General features: G+C 41.8%; 1 protein-coding gene and 1 pseudogene across 1 annotated transcript in view; one reads left to right on the top strand and one right to left on the bottom strand.

Annotated features, from left to right (window-relative positions):
- Positions 1-10,397, top strand: part of TCF7L1 (transcription factor 7 like 1) — a 149,443-nt gene that overhangs the window by 49,862 nt on the left and 89,184 nt on the right. The gene's annotated exons all lie outside the window — the stretch shown is intronic.
- Positions 2,263-2,381, bottom strand: LOC111745524 (annotated as a pseudogene).

The following is a 10,397-nucleotide window of genomic DNA, read 5'->3' as shown; positions in this document are numbered from 1 at the left end:
CAGAATAAACTGGTAATCAAGGCAGTGTTTCTAGAAAAACTTGCCCCTGTATGTGGTAGTGGCGGGTTACTATGTAAGGATGAGAGTGAGGAAGGAGCCTAGGGTTGTGGCCCTCAAGTGTAAAGAGATGACCATCTGAGTAAAAGAGGAGAAAGAGGATGAATAAACAGAAAGAAGTGGCCCCCGAAAAGTACATGGTACTTTTCTACCAACAAAGGAGGGATTTCACTCAGGAAGTGATGTGGGCAGAGAATTTAAGAAACCAAAGTTGCCAGAAGAACTAGCTCTAATTTAGGTCTTGGAGAATGAAAATTATGAGAGAACTAGGCAGGATGGATGGACAGGGCAGTGGATGGATAGGTCAGAGGATGACTGGGGCCACATGGTATTTTGAGGCCAAACTGGAGGAGTGTTATATAGAATTGGGGCTCCCAGGTGCTCTTGTCCCCAGGGTAAATAATCACTTGTGTGATTTCTACACCCAACTGTATGTGCTGCATCACAGTAGACACCCCAGGAGTGAATTTTATCACAAGAGAACCAGGAAGAAACTCCAGGCATGAGTTTGTAGCTGAATCTTCAGGTCTTTCGAGAGGGGTGGAAGGCGGCAGCAGGAAACCAAGACAGGCTCAATGGAGTCTCAGTTGCAAGGGGCTTTAGTTTGCAAACACTCTGGTTCAGGTGTAATCCTACAAAAACACTGCTTTATCTGAAAGTAGCACATGAATAGTTCTTGTTGCAAACGTTTCAAACAATAGAGAAGGAACACATCAGAAGCCCCCTGCAACCGTACCTCGCAGTCTCATCCCAGAGACAACAGGTGTGGACAGTCTCCCTACAGCCCTTTTTCGAAGTATTTTATTGTCCTATTTCCATATAGCTGGGATTGTGGGTTCTGGGTTCATGAACCATTTCTACTACCTACAGACATTGTAACTTTGGGCAAGTTATTTACCCTTTTCTATGCCTCCGTTTTCTCATCTGTAAAATGAGAATGATAGTACAGACTTAATAGGGTTTTTTGGAAACTAAATGAGTTGGTACCTGAAAAGAGCTTAGAACAGTGCCTGCACATGTTAAGTGCTCAAGAAATGTTAGCCGTCATTATCTATTGGCACATAAGGGCCTATTTTCTTTTTAAAAAACCAGTCCTACTCTGAGTATCTTTATCAGTAGTGTTCTCAGTTGTAAGCAATAGATGTCAACTGACTGATATCAGCAGAAAAGGAATTTCTCTAAGGGACATCAGAGTGGTTCCCCGACTCTCTTGGAAGGCTGCGTGTGGAAACAACTATGCCATAAAAACCGAATGGCGAGGGTACTGCCGCTGTTGAAGTTGCTGGCATTTGCAGCTTCCAGGGTGGAGAGGTGGATCCTGCCTCCCAACCAGGCCTCAAAAGAGGGCAGAGATTCCTTAATACAGGGAGTTCAGATGCCCTGGGGCCAAATTCTCCTTGAATAGTATATTACTCATTGGAGCTGGACAGACTATCTCACTTTTTTTCATGGTTGCATAGTCTTCCGAAGATGGACCTCGACTTGTTTAACCATACCCCTAATGATGAACTTTTAGGTCATTTTTGCTTTTTGTGCCATTACAACATGCCCCACTGAACATACTTGCACAAATGTAGCATTTCTATTGGATAGATTCTTAAGAATGGAAGAGTGTAAATGTGTTCTTTTAATTACTTTTCAAGTTAACATTGTTTCTTATACAGGCATACCTCCCTTCCTTTGCTTTTCACTTCATTGCTTCACAGATGCTGTGGTTTTTACAGAGTGAAGGCAAGACCCTCCACCGGCAAAAAGATTACGTTTTGCTTTATGGCAGTACTCGCTTTATTGCTGTAGCTGGAACCAAAGCTGCAATAGCTCTAAGGTATGCCTGTATTCTCTGGACATTGAAAGACATCTTGAATATAAGCAAACAGTACTTTAAGCAGTTTTTAAAAATTTTATGGTAGCATACACACAACACAACACTTACCATCTTAACCATTCTTAAGTGTATACTTCAGTTAAGCACATTCATATGGTTATGCGACTGTAACCACTATCCATGTCCAGGACTTTACCTTCCCAAACTAAAATTCTGTACGCATTCACCTATAACGCTCCCTTCTTCCCTCTCCCCCGGGCAGCTCTCTTTCTGCTTTGAGTCTCTATGAATTTGACTGTTAAGCAGATTTTATAGTTTTGTCAAAAGTTACCTGTACAAGAATGATGGTAGAGAGTTAAGAGATGATTTTTTTTTTAAAACGTCTACAGCACCTGGTCCTCCTAGGTTGTCTCCCATCCAAGTACTAACCAGGCCCGACGCTGCTTAGCTTCTGAGATCAGACGATATCAGGCACATTCAGGGTGGCATGACTGTAGACTAAGAGATGATTTTGACTGGAGGCTTGAGCATTTTTAGACAGGTGGAAGGAAAGACTGAAGACACCACTAATGGTAACACCTCGCATTTTTTTTTTTTTTTTTTTTGAGCATGTCTCTCGTTCCTGGCATTCTGCCCACGTTCTGCGACAGTGGTTATTCCCGCAGCTGGACATTAAAATAACCTAATGTCCAGGTTCCCAGGCCAGGCCTGGCAGTGAGACCCGCATGTCAGGTCAAGGTCAGGACCCACTATGTGTAGAGTATCACTGTGTTTAATCACCACCCCATCTGGGGTAGGGATTATGATTATTCCTAATTTACAGACAGGAAACCAGGTCACAGTGAGTGAGGCATTGTCACATCCCAGGCCATACCCCTAACTGTGGTGATATCACTGCTGCCTCTCTAGATGTGGAGGGCAAGAAACAAGCCCCTCCAAGAAAGAGTCCCTCTCCCGTACCCTTGGAGCTCCCGGACTCATCAGCTTGCTTTCTGGTGGCCCAAACTTCTCCATCTCTGGGTCTCCTGCTTGGCGTTTGCTCTGCCTAGAATGTTGTTAGCCTCACTCCTCACTCAGATAATTTCCACTAATCTACCCCACCCTAAATTGGGCTCCCTGATCTTTTTCCTTCCAAATGCTAGAAATAGCTTGTGATTATGTGTTTAGCTGCTTTGATTCTCCAGTTGCTGGCACATAGTAGGCATTTAGTAAATAAGAGATGAATGAGTGGGATGAAAGTAATAATGACCAGAGCACATGTGCAGGCAGAAAGTCAAGAGCACTCCCTTTTCTAAGAGTGGTGGCGAGAAAGAACAGACATAAAAGCGGTGTATTTTTCAGGTGCAAATGAGGGGATTGGACCAGCTGGGTGTGACTTTGCTCAGAGTCGCGGTTACCTTCTCAAAATAGCGACAACAAATAGAACTAGAACTGCAGCCCTCAAGCCCGCTGCACATCACATCACCCAGAGAGCTTAAAAACCAGTGCTGCCTGGGTCTTTGGTGGCAGGTCAGAGGGGGCAGGTGTGGGATGCCACAGCAGGAGGCTGTCCCAGCTGTGGGAGCAGCATCCTCAGTCAGACTAGACAGCTCAGAAAGTCATTGGGTGTTTCTCCACTAGGAGTCCAGGGCTTTGGGGGTTTCTCAAATGTCGAACTTGATTTTTCTTTTAATTCTGTTTTTTACCATGTAAAAATGTGCAACTGAAATAAAACATGTCTGATTAAATATCTCACATTTCGATATACTGGAGACCACCGGTGCATTAACTGGAGCTACCAGGGTGGCTCACAGTGAGTAAGTCCCCTGCCTCTTTCTGTCTGTGTTGGAATTTCTTATAAATATGGTATTGGTTAGGAATCTTGTTAAATATTCAGGCATGCATAACTCATCCAAATGCTCATAAATGCCCCTGGTGGGCTTGGCTTGGGGTGTCTTCACTGCTCAGTGGCCAGTTTGTTAACGTGTCACTTTGTGGAACTGTGTCATGATGAGTGGTTCCAGACTTATTGCAAGTTAGGGTGCATCTTGCTTGATTTTTATTTTTGTGATAAGGAAATGAGCATTCGTTCAGTAGCGTTCAGGCCTGATTCCCAGCTCTGCCATGTGTCACATGTGTGGCCTTGGGCAAGTCATATAACTTCTCTGTGCCTCATTTTCTTTATTAAGTGAGAATACTAATAGTACTGTGAGACTTACACAAGTAAGTAGAAGTAAAATGCTTAGGAAGATGTCTGGCAAATAATTACTATTTAAGAATTTTCCATTGTTGTTTCTAGTATTATTATTTTAATGATTCTACTTTGAAACACAACTTTCGTTCAATAATTTCAAGCTTCGGATCAATGAAACTCATGCATTCTCAACTGGAGTGGTGTTGTCCCCAAGGGGCAAAAAAAATCTAGCAGTGACAGTGTTGTACAGCCCTCCAAGGGACCACTATACATACACAGATATGCAGTTTATCTGTGGTATTAAGATTTCACAGATGGGGAAGAGCACAGTAAGGCAGACATGTCTACCAGTGTTCCTAAGGGAGGCAATAATGAAAGAAAGGCCAAGAAACACTGATTTAACTAAAGATCAAAAGGCAATCTCCTAACAGCCTGTTAGCGTTTGCTACCACTTATCTGTGGAAATCAAGATTTTCTCAGAAATAAATTACCAGATGATGCGGCTGATATAAGAGAACTCTCAACCATGACCAAGGATTTCAGGATGCATGCAGCAGAACACCTTTTTCTTCTCGTTGATTTATCAGATTTTTATGTCAAGGATTTGTATGCCCATTGACAAAAAGGTTTCCTCCGCCGAGAGTTTGAGCAGCTTCCTGAGTGGCCAGCCCTGTGACCCCAGGTTGGTTAGGTGGCAGGTATGTCACAGAGCTCTGTGAGGGAGCCTGCCTGTGGTGGAGGCAGTTGGTCACCCTGGCTCTTGTAGAGGTGGTCATTTTGGTGAGCAGAGCCGGTGTCTCTGCCCAGAGCCTTGGGCAAGGTAGCAGACGTAGGGAGTGCAAGCAGTGGTTCTGGAGCGTGATGAGGCGGTGTGGTCGGCAGGACTCTTCGGGAAGGTTCAGGCCCATGTTCGCTGTGAAGAAAGACAAAGACCCTCCTTTATAGCCACGAAGGCGGGTGGCACTGAAGCCCCCAGATGGTATACAAGCTCGAAAACCAAATCGAGTTGACCAGCGACCCTAGCTTGCAGTCATGTGGCATCTCTACTACTCCTGAATTTCCCGTGTGGGGTTTTATTAGCTTTTAGTCAAAGGCGACATTGTGAAGAAACCCAGATCAGAATTCAACTTAGAAAACAGCTGAGTGAGAGAGAAAGTGGGGTGGAGGAGCCAGGGAACTGCATAGAAAATCTTTGAGAGATTACACAACTAAACCAGAACCCAAACAACTGCTGTCTGTGTGTGTTCCTTTCAAGTACGGGGGAAGGGGCACTGCGCAAGAGTCCCTCATTTCTGGTCTTTGGGGCCTGGTGTGTCCTCTGATCTGGGAAGAATTTCCCACGGGCAGTGGCTGGGTTGGGGCCCGGACAGCCTCCCACAAATACACTAATGAACAACATGCACTGGCCACGACTTTACCAATTGGAAACAGCTTTGGTGCTCCAAAATGAATGTGACTCCTCATGTAGACCCGACGTGGGTTTCACCAGTGTAGGGGAAAATAATGAAAATCAGACAAGCAGTGTTCCAGATAAGTGACACTTTAGGATAGCTTACCTGACAAGAGGAGATGAAATCAATGTGGGCTTCCCAGCCCTGTAAGGAAAACAGGCTTGTTATTTGTGGGTGGGGGCAGGTAGAGGGGTGATTCCATTTTACCAAATCAGAAGGTGAAGACAGTAGACTTGAGAGTTTGCCGTTTTCCCGGACTGAGGCTCCATCCAGCCTCTCTGCCTCTTGTGCCAGTAACGACGCTGCCTGTCCCCACCACTGGTACTGAGTGGATGTTCCTAATGTTTCAACTGGAGTAACTAGAAAAAGAAGTGAGTTAGGTTCCCAAGCACTAAATTGTAATTTGATCCTTACCCCAACTCACTCTGGTGACCTCAGGATGTGTCTTAGCCATTTTGTACTTAAGATTCTTTGTCTGCAACCTGCTGATGTTTGTTAAAAAATGTTGAAGAGACAATAAAATAAAATTCCATATCTAACAACCAGAAACTGTCAACCATTTAGAATTTTGTTTGTCTCATGTTTACGAGAAAGGATAAAATGACAGATAATCTAAATCAACACCAGGGACTCTTTTATAAAAGCTCAAATTCTAGGGCGGCTGTTCTCAATTCTGGCTGCACATTAGCATCAGCTGGGGAACTTTTGAAAAACACTAGTCCCTATGCCCCACCCCAAGCCAATTAAATCATAACCTCTGGGAAGGAGGTCCAAGCATGTGTGTTTTTAAAAATTCCCCGGGTGATTCTATTGGGCAGCCAGGGTTGGAACCATCGTTCAAGGTATGCGAGTTGGATATCAAGATTCAGGCTTATTTCCAGAAATACTGTTCAAGATCTTGTTTTCTTTCATTTCCTTAGTGGCTTAAAATATACTCTATTTATTTTATTGAGATATAATTTCCATACCATAAAATTCACCCTTTTATTAAAGTGTGAACAAATCAGTGGTTTTAGTATATTCAGCGTTGTGTGAACCATCACTGCTCTAATTCATAAACATTTCATCGCTCCAAAAAGAAACCCTTAACCATTAACAGTCACTCCCTCCAACCTCTGGCAACCACTAACCTTCTGTCTCTATGAAGTTGTCTATTCTGGATATTTCATATAAATGCAGTCATACAACATATAGCCTTTTGTGACTGGCTGCTTTTACTTAGCATACTGTTTTCAAGGTTTAGTCATTGCATTGTGAATCAGCACGCATTGCTTTTTATGGCTGAATAACATAATGTATGGATACACCACATATTGTTTATCCATTCATCAGTCGATGGACATTTGGGTTGTTCCCATTCTTTAGCTGTTGTGAATAGTGCTGTTATGTACATTCTTATCCAAGTTTTTGTGTGCACATACATTTTCTGTTTTCTTAGGTATATAGCGAGGAGTGGAATTGCTGGGTCATGTAGTAACTCTGTGTTCAAATGTTTGAGGAACTGCTAGCCTATTTTCCAAAGTGGGTACACCATTTTACATTGCCACTAGCAGTGCGTGAGGATTCCAGTTTCTCTGCATCTTTGAAAGTACTTACTGTCTGTTCTTTTGATTATAGCCATCCTATTGGGTGTGAAGTGGTATCTCCTTGTGGTTTTGATCTGCATTTTCCTGATAGCTAATGATTAGCAACATCTTTTAATGTGCTTATTGGCCACTGGAATGTCTTCTTTAGAGAACTGTCCATTTAAATCTTTGACCTTTTAAAACAGGTTATTTATTTTTTTATTGTTGAACTGTAAGAGTTCTTTATGTATTCTGGACACTGGATTCTTATCAGATCTGTAATTTGTAGATATTTTCTCCCTTCCTGTGGGTTGTCTTTTCACTTTCTTGATGGTATCCTTTGGCACAAAAAGTTTTAATTACCTTTTCTTTTGTCTTTTTTGCTTTAGGTGTCATATTTAAGAAACTGTTGCCTAATCTATGCCATAAAAATTTACGATTGTGCTTCCTTCTAAGAGTTTTATTAGTTTTAGTTCTTACATTTTAGGTCTTTGGTCAGTTTTGAGTTAATTTTTGTATGTAGTATGAGGTAGATTTTGTCATCTCCAAAAATTAGAGGTCCAACTTCATATTCTGTGCAAAGTAATTTGATAATCTTATAATATTAGAGCAGGCCATGGGACATGGAGGCTCCAGCCCCCTTATTGTAATGGTGAAAAACTTGAGGTACTGCATGGTTTCAATTGGGGGGCAAATACTGACCCTAGCATCCTATAGGAACCTAAACTACTTCTGACTCTTGTGAAAGGTTGGAGTATATTCTCCATGGTTTCAGTGACTTTTAATAACATTTCTAATATTTGAAAGCTAGAACTTATCCCTGAGGTACTGTGTGTATTTTAACACCAGTTCAACTAAAAGGACCAGAATACTGAATGTCCGTCCCTACCACAGATAAAATGTCAACTCAGTATCATCTCTTTAAAGATATTAAATTTTGAGTAGCTAGGTAGTTGGGAGTACTTGAAATGCAAGTCGAGATTATACATACATCAGATTCAAACTAAATAGAAAATGATATCATGAAAGAAAATTAATTCCAAATGGATTCAAAAGTTAGGAAGTTAAAAAAATTAAAAGGCACTTTTAAAAGTTTTTTAAAAGATGTAAAAACGTCCTATAAAACAACAGCGAGGATAATGATACAATAACACCAAAGGAACATAAGAGAGAATTCAAACAGGCTTAAGCAGATATAGAGGAAAAGATGGTTTGGGAGGGAGTAGTTAGATCTTTACTTCATACCATATTCAAGTACATCCACTGGATTAAAGATTTTATGCTTAGTAGAGAACTGCATGCTAATCGTAGCTGAACATGCAAACAATGCAAGTACAATGAAGTTCTTTCTAGACTCTCCCTTCCCCTCTCTGCCTAGGTCCACTCTACACTCTTAACAGTTCGGTGTGTATCCTTCCAGACTGGTTTACATGTGTACATATACAACTGCTGTGTATTATTTTATGTATTTATAACACAAAGAGGATCATATTATACATATTCTGTAACTTGTGGGGTTTTTTTTTTTTTCTCCCATTTAATAGCATATCTCAGAAACCTTTCCAGACCAGTACATATGGGTCTACCTCATTCTTCTTGGCTGCTGTGTTGCATTCTGAGGTAGAGATTACCTTGGTAATCATTCTCATATTAATAGACATTGAAAAAAAATTCCTCGTACATGTCTCTTCGTGCCCACAAGTTCGTGTTTCTTTAGTGGAGATTCCTAACGGCAGATTAACTGGGTCTACTAGTATGTGTGCTTTTTAACTTGTAATAAGTTCTGTTAAAATAACATCCAAAAAAAAAGACTTTCTGTAAATGGATGTATAAATGGAAATTACGCTTTCATCGACAGTACCCTCATTGACTTTTTTCTATTTAAACCAATCCAATGGGCAAGATTTTCTTTGTAAGCAGAAAAATATCTTTCTAAAAAAGATATTAGGTCTTTTTTTCCCCTTTACTCTCTGCAAAGAAAACTAACTGGCAGTGGAATGGGATTATGAGGACTTTTCATTTTCTAGATTTGAATAATGTTTTGAGTTGTTTTAAAATAATAAATACATATTGCTTTTGTAAGTTGAAAAATAAAGATTTTTTTTAAAAGAAAAACAAAACAAAAATCCCTGAGAGATAGTTTACTGTCTCTATTTCTCTCTCAGTACAGAGCTGACCTAGAGTAAGTTGTGTATTAAAAGCCGGCAGTGGAGACACCACACCTCTGTAGGACCTGTTGTCAACTAAAGGTCGAGTGTTGGAGTGATGGATTCGTGCGTAGATAGGTTGTTGGATACACCCTCACTCTGGGGCGATTGATATATTGATAGAAGACTGGGAGCAGCAGACAGGAATGCTTGTCAGCTCGTACCCTTTATTCTAGTTTGCTCATATAATAATTTCCAAGTGGTTTTCTCCACTCCTGTACATTTCTAAAACAGCGGACAGTATGGAAAAATTCAGTGTTATCTCTTTATTGGGTCCTGGGGGATTGATAAGGATTGTCATTTGCTTGGATGTTTTCTTTGGAACCTTATTTACCAAGGTCTGACTGGCAGTTCTTTTCTTGGTGTGATTCACAGCCAGCCTTTTACCACTGACAAAGATAGTACTGAGAAGGTTCAGCCACTGGGGGACATTAACTCCCTCCTGCTGGGCTCTGCCTGGAGGTGTCACTGTTGGGGCCTATGGAAGCGATTGGAGGTGGTGTCAGAGTTCGGTATTGGCCCAATGTTGGGGGGAGGGAGAAGGTAACAATGGCACAGACATGTAGTTAGCATTTGTCCTCTGTTCTTCTGCAAATGACCACAGTGAATAATCACGGGTCATTGAGATTTAATAGTTTTATTAAAAGTATATTTTAGAAAGACAAAGAATGCCCCAAGAAGGCACATGGTCCCAGGGCTGTAACCAACACAAAGGGGCCTAAATGGCTACAAAAGGGCAAAAAGGCCACAAAAGGCCACCAAAAAGAGAGAGAACCCAGAAGAGTGAAAGGGGAGGAGCCAGAAGGGCAAAAAGCGGGGAGAACCCAAAAGGGCAAAAGGACCCAGAAGCGGGAATATCTGTCCTATATTTGGGCCGTGATGCGTGGTTCCAAAGGCATTCCTAGGTGATTGGCAAGTGAGGTCATTTTGATTGACACCTGGCTGTCATACAACTTTGCCTAGTGCACATGTGTGTACCTAGAATTCCACTATCGTTGGGGTGTTCTTTGGGCGGTCTCTAGGCTGAGCCCCTATTCCTTTGTTCCCCTGTTGCTCATGTCTGACTAGGTGCCTAACAGAGGGGCTTGGGACAGTGGCCATGGTGAAAAATAAGAGCGG

Source organism: Pteropus vampyrus, unplaced genomic scaffold, assembly GCF_000151845.1.
Source record: "Pteropus vampyrus isolate Shadow unplaced genomic scaffold, Pvam_2.0 Scaffold156, whole genome shotgun sequence".
Lineage (NCBI taxonomy): Eukaryota > Metazoa > Chordata > Mammalia > Chiroptera > Pteropodidae > Pteropus > Pteropus vampyrus.
The sequence above is the reverse complement of the archived record's forward strand: the minus strand, read 5'-3'. Positions and strand labels throughout refer to the sequence as shown.